The 16898-nt window shown below is 31.5% G+C and overlaps 1 long non-coding RNA gene across 1 annotated transcript; it reads right to left on the reverse strand.

Annotated features, from left to right (window-relative positions):
- Window positions 1-12568: 12568 nt before the first annotated feature.
- Window positions 12569-15701, reverse strand: LOC112213555. The gene is made up of 3 exons (XR_002947449.2): window positions 14896-15701; window positions 14482-14801; window positions 12569-12774 (listed from the first exon to the last, which is right to left on the reverse strand). It is a non-coding gene; the product is annotated as an uncharacterized LOC112213555 (long non-coding RNA).
- Window positions 15702-16898: the final 1197 nt, after the last annotated feature.

Raw genomic sequence — 16898 nt, forward strand, 5'->3', positions numbered from 1 at the left:
TTTATACAAACCTTTTACGGATATACAGCGATTCAAGAAATTATTCTACGACTTACCATAGAAAATTTTTATGAGTATATTAAGCGAAGTACACAAAACTTTTTGAGGTTTCGTTAACACTGTAATGGAACACGACTATCGCGATTACAATAGCAAAATTTGAAACCGATTGGAAAATGTAAAAGTTGCAAAATGTTTATTGTAAAGATATATTGTGAACATATTGTAAACACTTAGTGAAAAGCTAAACGTTTTGCTAATTGATGCTAATTATATGCACAATTAATGTTAAAGATGTTCCCACAAATATTGTGACTTATTAATTTAATCTTTGGTGATTTTTGCCAATATAATTCCAATGAATATTCTGTAACTTCTATATACATCTCCAAATTCGTCTTAACTTTTGCCAATGTAATCATGATAGTCGTATCTCGTTACAGTACTAATAAAATTTCAAAATGTTTTATATAATATGTAGATAAAAAGTTTCTAAGGCTGTTTGAATATTTTCGTGAGCCGCTATATTATGTGTATTATATGAAATGTTTAAAAATTTCATTAGCACTGTAGCGAGTACCGACTATTATGACTAACATGATAAAGTTTGAAATAAATCTAAGAATGAATGTACATAGAAGCTACAGCGTACTTAGTGCAAGTACATATTTCGTGGGATTTAAACGGTAAATTATTCGTTATATTAATAAGCATCAATACCGTGTAAAACCATTTTTAACACTTACTATATGTTTAAGATGACTATTCATACCGTGTACTAATTTTGTAATAAACATTTGCACTAAATTTTGTAGCTCCTATATGTATACAGGGTGGTTGGTAACTGGTGGTACAAGCGGAAAGGGTGTAATTCTACGCGAGAAAAGAAGTCGAAAATATAGAATAAAAATTTTTCGTTTGAGGCTTTGTTTTCGAGAAAATCGACTTTGAATTTTCGCTCGGTACGCGTGCACTTTATCACGTCTCATTATAACGGATCTCACTGTAGATCGTTGTCTCGATGGAAAAATTAAAAAAAAAGAAAAAAAAATGTTTATTCTATATTTTCGACTTCTTTTTTCGCCCCCTTTCCGCTTATACCACCAGTTACCAACCACCCTGTATATTTTTCAGATTGATTTTAAATATTCGCGATCTAATCATGACAGTCGTACTTTATTACAGTGCGAACAAAATCTCCCTGGGAGCATAATATTATACGAACAATAAATTCGTAAAATTTTTAGTAAAAGTTTGCACTACGAGTATTTTATTTACTTTGTTACTTTTTACTTTATTTAAAGAGTACATTGATCTCCGAGGATTAGTAAAAAGATTATTAGCTTTTCATCTTGACTTGGATGAATATGAAGATCACAGGGAAACAACACGATATGTAAAATTTTATTGACCTTTTTATTTCAATGTTACATTATGACTAAAAAAGAATATTGTGATATAAAGTATACTAGCTAAAAATAGAAAGAAATTGTTAGGCGTAAAAGCATAATTAATGGAGTTTTTTAACTGTTACGACAGGCAACTATTTGGAATAGAGAATATTTCTTTTGATGGGTTTGAAATATAGTATCGACGCATTGAAATATGTTTGATAAATTACTAAACAGTTTTTCCTTAGCACACATGTAACGTTCAATTTACATATATAAAAAATCTTCTTTTCGTTTGCTTCGTACGATTTATATCAAAATTTTTACCTAGTCTTTCTAAGATCTTCCAAAATTATTTGTTTGCTTAAACTTTACTGCGATATACGAAAAATTGTTTAATATTAGCCTTTAGTAATTTCTTTTTTACTTATCCTTCATTTATATCGAATTTTGACCTTATATCAGATAAAATTTATTTCAACGTCTTTTCACTCACAAGGGAACGCCGATGACAGATACACGCTGATTTTGATAAAACTTTGCACAGCTATTCATTAGATCTACCTAATTAGTTCGAGTCAGATTGATTTTAAATATTCGCGATCTAATCATGACAGTCGTACTTTATTACAGTGCGAACAAAATCTCCCTGGGAGCATAATATTATACGAACAATAAATTCGTAAAATTTTTAGTAAAAGTTTGCACTACGAGTATTTTATTTACTTTGTTACTTTTTACTTTATTTAAAGAGTACATTGATCTCCGAGGATTAGTAAAAAGATTATTAGCTTTTCATCTTGACTTGGATGAATATGAAGATCACAGGGAAACAACACGATATGTAAAATTTTATTGACCTTTTTATTTCAATGTTACATTATGACTAAAAAAGAATATTGTGATATAAAGTATACTAGCTAAAAATAGAAAGAAATTGTTAGGCGTAAAAGCATAATTAATGGAGTTTTTTAACTGTTACGACAGGCAACTATTTGGAATAGAGAATATTTCTTTTGATGGGTTTGAAATATAGTATCGACGCATTGAAATATGTTTGATAAATTACTAAACAGTTTTTCCTTAGCACACATGTAACGTTCAATTTACATATATAAAAAATCTTCTTTTCGTTTGCTTCGTACGATTTATATCAAAATTTTTACCTAGTCTTTCTAAGATCTTCCAAAATTATTTGTTTGCTTAAACTTTACTGCGATATACGAAAAATTGTTTAATATTAGCCTTTAGTAATTTCTTTTTTACTTATCCTTCATTTATATCGAATTTTGACCTTATATCAGATAAAATTTATTTCAACGTCTTTTCACTCACAAGGGAACGCCGATGACAGATACACGCTGATTTTGATAAAACTTTGCACAGCTATTCATTAGATCTACCTAATTAGTTCGAGTCTGTCCTCTATGTAATTGTTTATAAATCGTAAATAACAAAAGATATCAAAAATGTGCGAGACATTTAAAAAAAAATCACTTTTTTACGAGAATCAAATTGCCTTCCTTCTTTTTTCCAGAAATTTTAATCTTATTCTGATGCACGACGTCTGTTTGGAAGGTGGTGAGAATTATTTCATAAAATAATATTTATTGAAAATATTCACAAAATTATGTTATCTCCTTCAAAGTATGTTCCTTGAGGACACACTCGATTCTCTGCCATTTTTCGTAGCATTCTTCCCCGGTTGTCATGTGCAGCACTTACGTCATAGATTTTTGGACGTTTTCCACGGAACCAAAATGGCGACCTCTTAATTTAGTTTTTAATTTGGGGGACAAAAAGTAGTCGCAAAATGCCAAGACGAGGTTAGAGTGGGTGTGGAAGGACTGCAATGAATCTTTTAATTGGAAACTTTCTCAGAGTTATGGGTGAATGGCTTGGTATATTATCGTGATATTCACGACGAAGTATTGGGAAGAAGACACACAAAAATACTCATGTAGATCTGGTGAAGATCGAAACACATCTAAGGAGAGTTCTTTCATATATTCTATGCAACATAGGTTACCTTGAATGGCCATCTGCGCCAGGTAACACAAAGAAACATAATTATTTGATACTCGTTACATTCCAGACAGACCTCGTATAAAGGTCTATTCTTTTCTTTTTGGATCCGACGATCTACTATAGTCTATAATTATTGTAATTATTCCATGTAGAATTGTCGCCTTGAGCTTTGTGTATTTCCTGCATTGATTGTTAATTTAACCTGCAGTTACGAAGCTTCTATGCTCGATATTATGTAGAATATTAATTATGACAATAAATTAAACATGACATATAATTATATATAATTTCTATAATATCACTTTAAGGACCGTATGCTCTAACAAGCTTAAACTCTGAGTTGAAAAAATTCGAAAGGTCGCTCGGAAAGTTTGTTCCGATTTACATTTCGATTCTACAACCTTTCTTCATCTTTCACGCAATTTGAATATTCCATCCTTCCAGAACCTCAGGTTTTTCGGCGAAGAACTTTCCAATATGATTTTTATGTCGACCAAATTCCTTAAAAATTGCAACGAACTTTCTGACCAGCTTTTAACAAGTGTATAGTGTAAGAGTATATTTAAATATACTTCTGGTAGCGTTATTTAGCGAGATATGCTCGGAAACAATTCCCAGGATAGAGAGGTACTCGGTATTATTTTATTAAATTCTTTAAAAAGCGGAACGAACTTTCTGACTGACCAATATTATATCTGATATATTGATAACGGTTTCGTACTATTCAAGCATGTAATGTAAAAACACATTCATAACATTTCGTTTATAGCATCCATTGTTCTTTTCACTGTTTTATTTAACAATAGTTAACATTTTCATAGGATAGCGCGTAAAGTATGTAAGACGCGGATACACGTCTCCCGTCACCAACAGTCGAAAGACATGAAAGACATCCGAAAGGCGTCTCCAGTCCGGAAGGTGATATTATAGGGGAAAATCGTGCAGTACCGACCGCTCCAAGTCTTTTTATTATATTAGGTTGTCCGAAAAGTGTCTTTCTTTCGCAAACGTGTTTTTTGCAACAGTGCACCTTCATAGAAACGTGAAACCAAGTCCGTGAAATGTCGCGATGTTTATCTCAACAGAACAAAATGGATCGTACGTAATTCGACAAAATAACATAAAACAATAAACGTGGTGCGCCTATTATTTCGCTCATAAAACGAAAGAAACTTTTCAGACAACCTAATAATATATTGGCCCAGTGGCAGTAAACATCGAAATTTAAGAAATGAGTTCGCAGTACAAATGAAACTTAATAAAAGGAGAGAAATCACTTTTGTGAAATTCAATAATAACAATTGATAATTTGCAAGGATAAAAATGCCGTAATTAGTAACAATAAAAAGTTGTTATCCTGCACCGATCAACTATTTAATTAGTAGCTAATTCGGTGTAAATGATTAATAATGTAAAAAAAGGATTTCAATGTTATAATACACTTTTTCATTCAAATTTTATTTTTACATATATCGCACAGAAAATAATTAATATTATCTTGGCCTGTACAATCGACGTATGCCCGGCCTTCATTTCGTCGTTTTTGGAACATTGGAATGCCTCAGGCCTGTCTCTGAGACATTTTATTTTCAAGGAGTAGCTTCAAAGCCGCATTCGTGCTCTCCTGTGTCCATTTTCTCTTCTTCTGCTTTGGAATTTCAGATGTTTCTTTGTGGGAAAAGGTAGAGGATAGATTAAATGAACATTTTCTAACTTAATTTCAGTTGCCGACAAATTGAACTTACAGATAAAAAAATTTGATCTGTACTAGTCGACGACTAATCAGTTTGATCGCTACTGGACGTCTGGTATATAAAAAAATTGCAGAACTGGAAATTACACTTAATAGACTATATATAGTATACATAATACAAAAAGATCATTTACTTTGTTGAAAAACCAAATATCAGCTCTAGAAAATAGCTTTTGACACTCAAAATATCAACCTGTACGTTTAACCGAACTACCGTACGATCCGAAATATGTTACATAGAACTGTTATATTCATTTGTTCATTTAAATAAAGCGCTAATATTTGATAGAAAGAGCTAGGATTAATTTTGGTCGATGCTGCACGACTCTCTTCTGATATTATGTACATAATATTATATATTATATAGTATATATAGGAAAAGATTAAAGTTCACCTTCTGCAACTTTTTAATCTGAGTGTGTAATGAAAGTTTAAGCACATTTTGAAGGTTTATGTTAGTCATATGTTGGAAATTTCATCGAAATTAGTTAACGTTGCTATGACAGTGCAAACGATCAAATTGTAATAACTGTCATTTTTCCATACGTTTTATGTAACACGTACATCACCATAAAATTAATTTCATCATAATGTAATGAAGTCGAGATATTATATTATAATATATAATATTGTAAATTAGTTGTGCAGTACATATCAAAATTAATTCTGGCTTTCAATTATAATAATTATGTACATAATATAATACAATATATAATGTTGTAAAACGTATGGGAAAATGATTGTTATTACAGTTTTTATCATTTGTATTATCATAGCAAACATAACCAATTTCGACGAAATTTTCAGCATATGACTGGCATAAGTCTTTAAAAGATTAAATTTTTATTACGGACCGAGATAAAAAGGTTACAGAAAGTAACTTTTACTCTTTTCCAGGGATCGAAATAAACAGATGTCCTCGGTTTTTTTTAAATTTCTGCTCGAACTTATATGTTTCGTTTAAAAAAATATTTATTCCTTTGGGATTGTTATGGAAAGGAATGTTACCTTTAGGAACTTTCTTCAAAGGTGTTCTTGTGGAACAGATATTTTAGAATTTCTATAATAAATGCTCCATGGAAATATGTTATTTTAGAACGTATATTAAAAAAGGTTTCACAGAATAAATAAACGTATCAAGTGGTAATTTTATTTAACAATATAATGTCATATTGTTCTTACGTTTATTGATCAAAAAGTATGAAAACCATACATAATTAATTGTTTCGTAAGACATATTGAAAGGAAAATTTATCAAGAATAATATCTAAATAACTTTTTTTTATAATTTAAATTAACTGAGATACGTAGCAATTCTACAATTTAATATGTAGAATAATATACACACATAAATATCATATGTGTATTCAGTAATATGTGTCCTTACCTTCATAACTGATCATTTCAAAGACAAATAAACAACATATTCAGAATATCGATTTAACTGTAATAATTATTTAATATTAGTAGTAGTACTATTCATTAAATACTATTTAGTATTTGCTACAATAATTGAGAACTCTTTTAATATTGATGTACAAAATATCTGTTCCTGTTATAGAAAAGTTTTTATTTTTATACTTTATGAGTTCTATTCAAACTAAAATTTTTATTTTCGAGAACTTTCTTTCGAAAGTTATAATGTGAGAACGTGTTCTAAAAAAATTGCACTTCCCATGTTTTAAGTAGAACTCATTAAAAAGTTCCATAACTCTTTCGATCCTCGCTTCTTTCACGATTCTGACCAATTGCAATCTTTTCAAAATGTTTCTCACACGCCACCTAGTAAATTAATCCTTCTACGTAGCTTCTTAAAAAGAATCAAGTCGTTTCGTTCAATTTTCGGAAAGTTCTATTATAAAAGGTGTCCAAATATTAATGGGAGTAACTATAATGAGAGTGTATTCTATACACAAGGTGTTTCCAATTTATGCCGATCAACTACCTTGAAAACATAATCTAAAAACGAATTTTATATGAAATTTCGTTAGAAACTCTTTGTTACAAAGGTGTAGGCAAATATTGAACGTCATATGAAATACAGTAGAACCTACAGGGCTCAAATTAACCCTTCTACACTAGCTGCAAGGTCATATACCATACTATCACTGACAATATGCTTTCAATTAAATGCAGTACTGCCGAGATAACTAAATATAATGGAATTTTTGAAATATAAAATGTTACGGTATACACAGACCCACCAAAGTACTCAAACACTATACTTGTATGTAACATACTGCGTGTGTCGTACAAAACATTTTGAAATTTCATTGGCATTGTTATGGCAGTCGACTATAGTGATTGTATTGCTTTGGAACGAATCTGAAAATATACAGAGTGATTGGTAACTGGTGGTACAAGCGGAAAGGGGGTGATTCTACGCGCAAAAAGAAGTCGAAAATATAGAATAAAAATTTTTCGTTTGAGACTTTGTTTTCGAGAAAATCGACTTTGAATTTTCGCTCGGTACGCGTGCAGTACGTTATAACGGATCTCACTGAAGATCGTTGTCTCGATAGAAAAAGTAAAAAAAAATTAAAAAGTGGTTTTTATTCTATATTTTCGACTTCTTTTTTCGCGTAGAATCACCACCTTTCCGCTTGTACCGCCAGTTATCAACCACCCTGTATATAAAAATTATAATATATTTAGTATAAATATACAGAATGTATATCGTGTGTGTCGATTGATACAATTGGCAAGAAAGTAATTTCACATGATAAAACAAATCGAAAACGCTCCGAGCGAATAATCGATAGCAGATTATTTTATGTGTAAAAATAAGTTAGAAATATAGAATAATCTTCTGTCGTAGAATGTTTCGTTTCTGAGAAAATGAAATTTAAAAATTGATCAACGTACACGTGTACCGAGCCAATTCTTAACTAAACCTTGTTTTCTTGAAAACGTGATCTTAAAAGGAAAAATATTATTCTACACTTTTTACTTATTTTCGCACATAGAGTACATAGAATAACTTTGTGCTGGCGGTTTACTTATAACCAATCGATAACTCGTCAAATTCACATATACCGAACAAAAGTCGGTTTTCTTCGAAGATAGTGACTCAACTGATAAAAGCTTATTCTCTATTTTCGACATACGTCTTCACGTAGGATCTGCTCGATTGTACCATGTTGCAAGATAACGCTGGAGCCAGTTCGCGAATGTAGATTCCAGCGGCAAAAGTCGGAGGACAAACGAACGGGTGAAAGTACACGCGAAATACAAATTCATAGATCACTAAAATAAATATCCAAACTGGATATTGATTCTTTCTCCCCAAGAGAGGAGTTTAACAAGAACGGGACAACGAATAAGTCAACACTTTCGACCTCGTTTCATAATTAGTATGAGCACCTTTGCCGAGGAGCGGATGGTCAAAATAGAATATTCCGATCATCCCCGGATTGTTGTAGATAACCAGGGACTAAGTTCTAGAAATTGATTCGAGATTGGACTGCCTTGATCCAAGTACCTTGATTGAGTTTGGTAATGAGATTTTCTTGAATGATACAAACTGAATAAATTAAAGTTGACAATGAATTTCCCGATAATTGAATGATTAAATTTGCACTAAGTAGACGATTCCATTAAATTAAATCCTTTCTGATTTATACTAAGCTGACTAAAAGCTAGTGACATCAATTTACGTCCCCCTTAAATGCATTTAATTTTTGTTGGAAACATCTTTCAATATCACGAATAGTTCCGAAAATCTTAGTAGGAGTTGACTTAGATGTGACACTCTGTATATCATAACTTATTGTTAACATATGCGAACGTGTTTTGATTTGTACCGCACCATATCGTTTACTTTAAAATAGCTTATTATTAGTTTAAACAGACAAAAGGTATGGAAGAAGAGCAGCGCCCATGCAACAATATTAATATTAATAATAGAATTAAAATTAAGAATTAATCGTTAATGTATATTATTACGTATATGTCTTTTTATAAACCATATATATACATGGTTTATAAGAATGGAATCTACGAGACTGATAAAATGTTTTATATTATACAGCATAGCCCATGAATCGGCTGCCACGATATTTGAGCCGGCTCTGATAGTTTGACAATAATTATGCGAATAATTACCCGGACTTTGCTTTAGAAACAGCTCCATAAACTTGTTTGGAGGTATTAGTGGGCACATGCACTTGATTTAATGTACTTCATTGGTCGTAGCGACCAACTGCTCGCTGCGGCCAGTTTCTCGCGCTTTCATGGTCGTTGACAACTCACTGGTTGCCATGACCACGTACGTGAGAGCTCATATATTCTCAGGAATCCAATGGTCACTGACAACCTGGTTCCTGGCGACACCACTGTTTTTCGCTCAATGGACAAAAATGAAACACTTGAGAGTAAGATCTAGAAGATTTTATATCGTGCCGTATTAGTAATATTTGTAATATTACAAATTATAATTCATTATTACATTTATTGTGCATTGCAGTTTTTAATATTACAACTTTCATTGAATTTACCAATATGTTGTCAAAATTGATTCGTGAAATTCAATGCATAAACCAATGCAGTTTTTTCAAACACGAGCCATTAGAGGAATATCTGTTTCTTATTTTAATTTTTAAAAGCTGAATTCAATAGTGCAAAATCATTTTTAAAACTATCGAGTAACTTTAAAGTATAATAATAATGAATTTCTTTTTTTTATATATTTATCAACTCCGAAGTGGCTCTTACCAAAAATACCAAGAAATAGTTATAGATATATTTAACGTTACGCTATCATTTTCTTCTTCTTCTGCATTTTACGCTGCTTTACTCGAGAAAATATCGATTGGGATTTAAAAACTCCCAGTCGATTTTCGACCGACACCTCTGCAACGCGATTTATTCGTAGTTGTATAGTGTTTATCACAACGCGATTTCTAGTAATTCAGAATCCTCCTAAAATTGTATGTCAGTCATTCTCTCTCACGTTCATAGTCCAAAAACTAATTGTGCCAAAACCAACCGCTAATAACGCCGGCACTTGACGCGATTCAAAATAATTAAAGAGGATCAAACGATAAAAAATAGTCGAGATCCTTATTAACGCGTTCATTCTCAAGTCAACTGTAAGTAATAGTCCTAATTCCTATGCTACTTGCAATGTACTCTGCGCACCAACCAAAAGTGAAGTAGATTCGCGAAAAAACACACGAAAAGATTCATGAACGAATAATATGATTATTGAGAATAAGTATAGGTCATGTTTATGTGCAGGTTATTTTTTTTTTTTTATTAATTACAGATAATAGTTCGAATATAATAAAGTTTGTTGTACTCATATCATGTTACATATTGAAACACGAACAACATTGTTACAAAGTTCCATCCCTTTAAGAAACAAATGAAAACTTAAAAATTTGTAACTTGTAACTTATTTCCAGAATAGCAAAGCGCAAAGAGATAATAATTACACGCTTGATTGAATGCTGATTGAACTGAAACTCTCTATTGATTTCTTTGGCGCTTTTATACATATGGTGTATTGGGCAGTTGCTATGTCAGGGAATCAATCGATTGGAGTTGGGCAGTTACCACACTAATCATGAATATCGAGCTCTTGTGACAAAATACGGGTGGTCTGAATTGACACTGTGTGATCGCGGTTGCTATGCTGAATAAGAATGTTATGCTGCTATGCCAAAAATGACAAGACATTGATAATAATGAAATTAATATTCAAACAGATAAAGCAATAAAAGTCTTCTTTTTGTAAATTAAACCTGGCCAAGCCTCAGCGTGCTTGAAGGTGGAGAATAAGCAGATACGTAAACTAATTTATTATTTCTATTTTCGAAATAATTTGTGTGCAAAGTAAATAGTATTTTATATAAAAATCAGATTAACCATTTTCAAATAATACCTTACATTATTGATAAAATAATGAATAATTTTTGGGTTTTGGATACTATATTTTGTATAAACTTTTTAATCGCAAACAATGAAAGTACAATATAATCGTAAGGAAATAGTTGAATAAAATATTTGGCTCATATTCATTGTCTCATTATTTTGAAATAATTATTCGTTAAATTACGTAAATACGGAAAATTGTTTACCTCTGATTGTAAGTTATTGGAGTACAGAAAATAAATATGTAGTGTCGCGATACTACATATATGTTACGGGAATCGTATCTCACCTCATTCTAATGTGCAATCATTATCCACGTATCACGATACACGTATCCGCGTGACGAATTAGTCTGATGGACTCTGCTCGCACGAGTATCTGTGTGTTAGGACGCGTATCATGATATATATACTTATTGTATATAGAGTGGCTAGAAAAAATATTTACGCATAGCTTTATATTTCAGTGAAGCGTTTTTGTCAGTTTCCATATTTCATTTTCATAGTATGAAATTTGTTAACTCATATGAAAATACTATTGAGCGATACCGAATTTAATATACTTGGACCTAATTGATTAGTATGCGCAGTGGCTCGCAAAAATATTTCTAGCTGCACTTGCCACAGAAAATTTTTCCTTTATATGATGCATACCATATAAAATATTTTGAACTAGCATGAGCATATGTGCAAAATTGAAACCCAAACTGACAATATAATACAAGCTGCAAGATAGCGCAAACTTATATTTAACAAAAAAATTAATGTACAGTATGAGCAGACATCTTAACCGTATAATAAATGTTAAAAATAGTGTTTTGTGATTCTTTTATAATTGCTCATTTAAATATTTTTATGGTCTCTGCAAACTATTATATGTACTTGTGTTAAATATCTTGCAACTTCTGCATACATTCTCAAAATTGTTCAAAATTTTACCATTATAATCGTGATAGTTGAGTGTCGTTACAGCGTTAATAAAATGTTTAAATGTTCCATATAATACACGTAATATATTCATAAAATGTGTCGACAAGTGTACCATTGCTTTCGCGAGCTACTGTAAACGCTACAATAAATATAATGGAATGAAAATATCTTTTGTAGCCATTGTATCACTGTGTAAAACTAATCGTAGAAATTGAGACTCCGTGCGTTTATGATACGTCAATTACTATTGAGATACAGTAAAAATCTCGGAATTCTTTGTTTCCTTGAAAATTGAGATGCTCTCCTAATTTTCAATACAGATTCATGCGTTTATTAGATGTTCAAGGATAACTGAAATGAGAACAATTTTGAGCATAAATGTTGGATAGGTAACTTTATTTTTTTACTGTTCGGTCTTGAAAAAGGGTTGATACATGGCTATGTCTACAGAGTTGGGGTTCATATACATATTATTATAATTTACTTATTTCATTATTATAGTTGCTGTACTTGAAATATTAAAAAAGCTCCGAATACTTTTGGTACTTCAGCGAACTTCCTTCTTTTTTCTCCTATTTTCCTCACCCATTTCTTTCGTTCCTCTTGTGCCCACATGAGCATCCTTTTGCTTAATTCTTCTTCTCTTTCAACTTATCCGCACTCTTCAATAAAATTTTCCATTGTCTCTTCTCCTGGTCCACGTAATCTACAGTTCTTCTCCTCTGATTTTACCCTGAATTTATTGACTCTTTCCTCATTACCGCATCTGAATCTCACTATCATAGCTTGATCCCTTTCTCTGTATTTCTTCTTTAGATACTCTGCACTGCTTTCCTCTCTTGATTCTCTGTTCCTCCTATTTTATCTTTCTTTTATTATTCTTTCATATTGTGCTTGTCTCTACTCTGCCTATCTGTACTAGGACTTTTGCCAAGTTGATCTTCTGTACCCGATGTTCTGAATTCTCTTACGTTTATGCTCTTCGTAATTCATGCCCTTCGTTCTCTTTCCTCTTCCCATCTTCAAGTCCATTTCTTTCCAACATTCGGGCATGAGAATAAATGCCGTTAGGTTGTTAAATAATGTGGTTCTATCGTTCACGATTAGAATACATATATACATACATACATATTTGCAAAATATAGCATTTAAAATTCAAATTGATATTAATAAAAGTATTTTTATCTGAAATTTAGCTAATATAGAATAGAATATTACTGGTATATTTATTCGTCCTTAATATAAAATAAAATTACACAAGTTGCACATACAGTTTATAAGTTGCTCTTAAAATAAAAATAAGAAATTGGTTGAAATAACATCGTTATTTCAAGTTATTGTTACTTCATTTTTATTTCAAACAAAATTAGCCAATGTTTGTTACAGGAGAATACTATTTACTTACTGAATGGTCCCCACTTCAATTACGCTTGAATAATAAATGTGCAAGGCTGTGTATACGTGGGGCAATCTGAGAAAATCTTTACTGTAGACACAGTTGACGTAGTCGAAATAGAAGTTATTTCGGAGAATATTTATTCAAAAAACAAATAGAATGAAAAATGTATTACTACGGTAGAGTCTCGGTTCTCGGAGTCCCGTTTAATCAAAATTCCATATTGTCCGAGGTGCTTTGAACTTTATCGTAACTTCATTTTTTTCGAAATTTTTTTCGGAAGCGTAAATCATCAGGTACTGTGAAGACAATTAATCAAATTTTCAGCCGATAAAATAATGAACTAAATCTAAAAATATATACAGTACAGTATCAAAATGTTTCTTACGATTTTATTATACGATTTATGAACACTATTAGACCTTTCCGTATTATACGAGTTTTCGATTATCCGAAATAAAAATTGTATTCTTATTTCTAGTTTTCTACACTATGTTAGATTCTTATATCAAATTCTTAATTCCATAAAATGAAAAATTATTTCATTTAACAATCAAATAACGAAACAATTGAGAAAAAAATTATTTTCTCTTTCATACAATACTACTACAAGATTAAAATGACTACAAGGTCCACTTAAAGTGATATATTACTGAAATAACCATTTCTTCAAATACTTTATTTAAATGATATCCACTTTTCCTCTAAAATGTTTCGCGAGGATGTGCTTTTTCTATTTAAAGCGAAAATGACACACAAAAAAGATAAATAATTGCATCAAATGAAACAACAAATAAATTGAAAGAATCACACACTGAAGAATCACAAATAATCTAGTCTTTGAAAAGTTTAAAATCTAAGAAGCAAATTAATTTTTATTTGAAAATAAATTCCAAAACCTTATTTGATAATTTGAAAATAATTTGTTTGTCAAATATTTGATTATTTCAAACAGTAATAGAAAGATAACGGGATAACAAGTAATTGCTTCTTTTTTATAAGATATCGTATATCTATTAGCCTTAGAAACAATTTATCAGGCCAGGAAGCACAAAAATTAAGAGGTACGGAGACGAAGATATGAAAATAATTCAGTAAATAAAGACCGACCTCTGTTGGGTAGTTTTGGGTGAGATCATCCACCCTATAATCCGGGCCTTGCTCCGAACGATCTTCATCTTTTCCATAAGAGCGGTTACAGGCGGGTCGACTAAATCGGTCGTCTAGAATTGGTCGAGTCGACTAGTCGACCGTCGACAAACCTAGTCAACCATATTTTCGCCTTCACACACTGAGCAACTTACTAAAATATCTTGCTAATCGGCCCTTTAGTCGACCCGTCTCACAGTGAGAAATTTTGTCGAAATCCTGGTTGAAAGTAGTATCTTTAAATCTAAAATAGATTATTGGAATAAATTGCAGATATGATTCTAAAATAACAATAATAATATACTTTTTAATGTTAAATATTAGGTATAAAAATAATTTTGATAAAATATAAAAAATAGAAACGTTGATAATTACCTACAAGTATAAAAATGTAAAATACATTCTGATGTATATTTAATAGTTTCTTAATCTTTACTATATGATGTTAATTCTTCTTCTTCTTGTTCTCATTCTCATCCCCCTCCTGCAAAATCAAATTTGGATGATTTTTGGCAAATTTTGGCAAATTGAGGATACCAAGTATTATATCAAAAAACTGAATGACGTTTTTGGGATATTTTTTGCCTTTGTGGGTTATATTCCTCTTATACTGCTTACGCTATATCGATCCAAGGATACAAGCAAATTATGAAAAATATCTTCTATTGTTTTCTTTATCTTCGTTGCGGTTTTCTTGTGCTTTTCTTGTGCTTCTTCTCCCAGTTATCCAATTGGAAGAAATGAATCAATATTTTATGTACAGCCGTTGGCAGGTTATATCACCCATATAGCTTCATAAATTCCTTCGCAGTCTCTAAGCAGTGTGTGTGAAAAAAAATCTATTTTTATTAGATGGATGCTCATCATGAAGATTAGGTGCATTAGATGAAAATCAGCGAGCAATATTTCCATCATCACTTGTACCAAATCCTGGATTCAGATTTATCTACAAGCAAACTCATCTCAATTCCGAAAGATTTTTGTATTTTTTACTTATTCTCCGCTACTTTCCTCTTGGTGTGTTACCTCGAACTAGCTGGCTATAAGATTGATGCAGTAAGCATTTGAAACATTTTATCTGCTCGGTAATGGCGATATTCCAAATCTCAATTTTGATTCGTCCTCGATATTTTGTTTCATGGTCAAATCGATATTATCGAAGTCCTTGCAGGTCACTCGGCAAAGGTAACATCTTCAACATGTCGCGGAATTTTTTGATATCGTATTACGTACCTTCCCATCGATCATCGTAAACATGCAGCAATGCGTAACTGGTGGTACATTATGTATCCTCAATTTTCACTGTGGTCGAACTTCAAAGTTTTGCTTAATTTTCAATCTTTTGTATCTCTTGTCACATTTGTATCATCACATTTGCTGTCTCGTGTATATAATGAATTCGAATACGCCTGCAAAATCTTGGCGAGGATGTTTGGAAATTCTACCATAACAGGATTTGTTCTACATTATTTGGGGCATCTAATATGACTTTAATGTTAATATGACTCTAATATGATGATTTTAAACTGCAATGAAACAAATATGCTTGAGTCGCAAATAGTGGAGTTTACAAATCCTCGCTCAAACTCGCTTATTCCAAATGCTCCATCGCATCTCCATTTAACTATTGAATTAAGATTATTTAAATTATTAGCGTTCATGATACTGATTTCCTCTTGAAATCGAAATATCCTCAGAACTGTGTGATCCAATATGTTTTGTTACGCTTCAGTGATAATGATATTTTTGGCATAACAGTCCTTTCAAGTTTCCATAATGATTTTAAATTTCAAGATCCATAATGCGGGTACTGTTGTGCATTTTCGCTAGATTTCTTACAATATTATATTGACGTTTTGTTAATTTTGCCTTCGTTATTGCGTGAGTATAGCTTTATAGGGAGACTAATTTTCCTCTGTGCATTCTTATATTCAGCAACACATTCTGACTGGCAAATTACGTCTTTTATAACGTTGACAATATCTAATTTATGGTGTTTTTTGAACTGCGTTTGAACAGCGTAAGAGAGTTCCCCGGAATAAATACTTGCTCGTACATAGTTCTTCAATCTTTCTTCTTTTGAATCGTTTTTCACTGACTTTAGTAAAATCAATCGATGATTTTCCAAAATTTTCATTATATATTTTACTTAGTAGAAATTCAATTCTTCCCTCTAACCGCGAACAATTTTTATTTCAAAAATTATTGTAATTTATTTATTATAGTACATTTGTTTCGCTTACAAAATGTCGTAAACATTGCGTGGTTTCCTTTGACAGCCAATATCCTTTTTACATAACAGTTACTCTTGTCTTTAAAACTGGTTGAGGGACAATTTCTGGGAGACTCTACAAGCTCATTTCTGGATAATGAAGTGC

The sequence above is a fragment of the Bombus impatiens genome, unplaced genomic scaffold (genome assembly GCF_000188095.3).
Source record: "Bombus impatiens unplaced genomic scaffold, BIMP_2.2 scf_0043, whole genome shotgun sequence".
In the NCBI taxonomy this organism is placed as follows: Eukaryota; Metazoa; Arthropoda; class Insecta; order Hymenoptera; family Apidae; genus Bombus; species Bombus impatiens.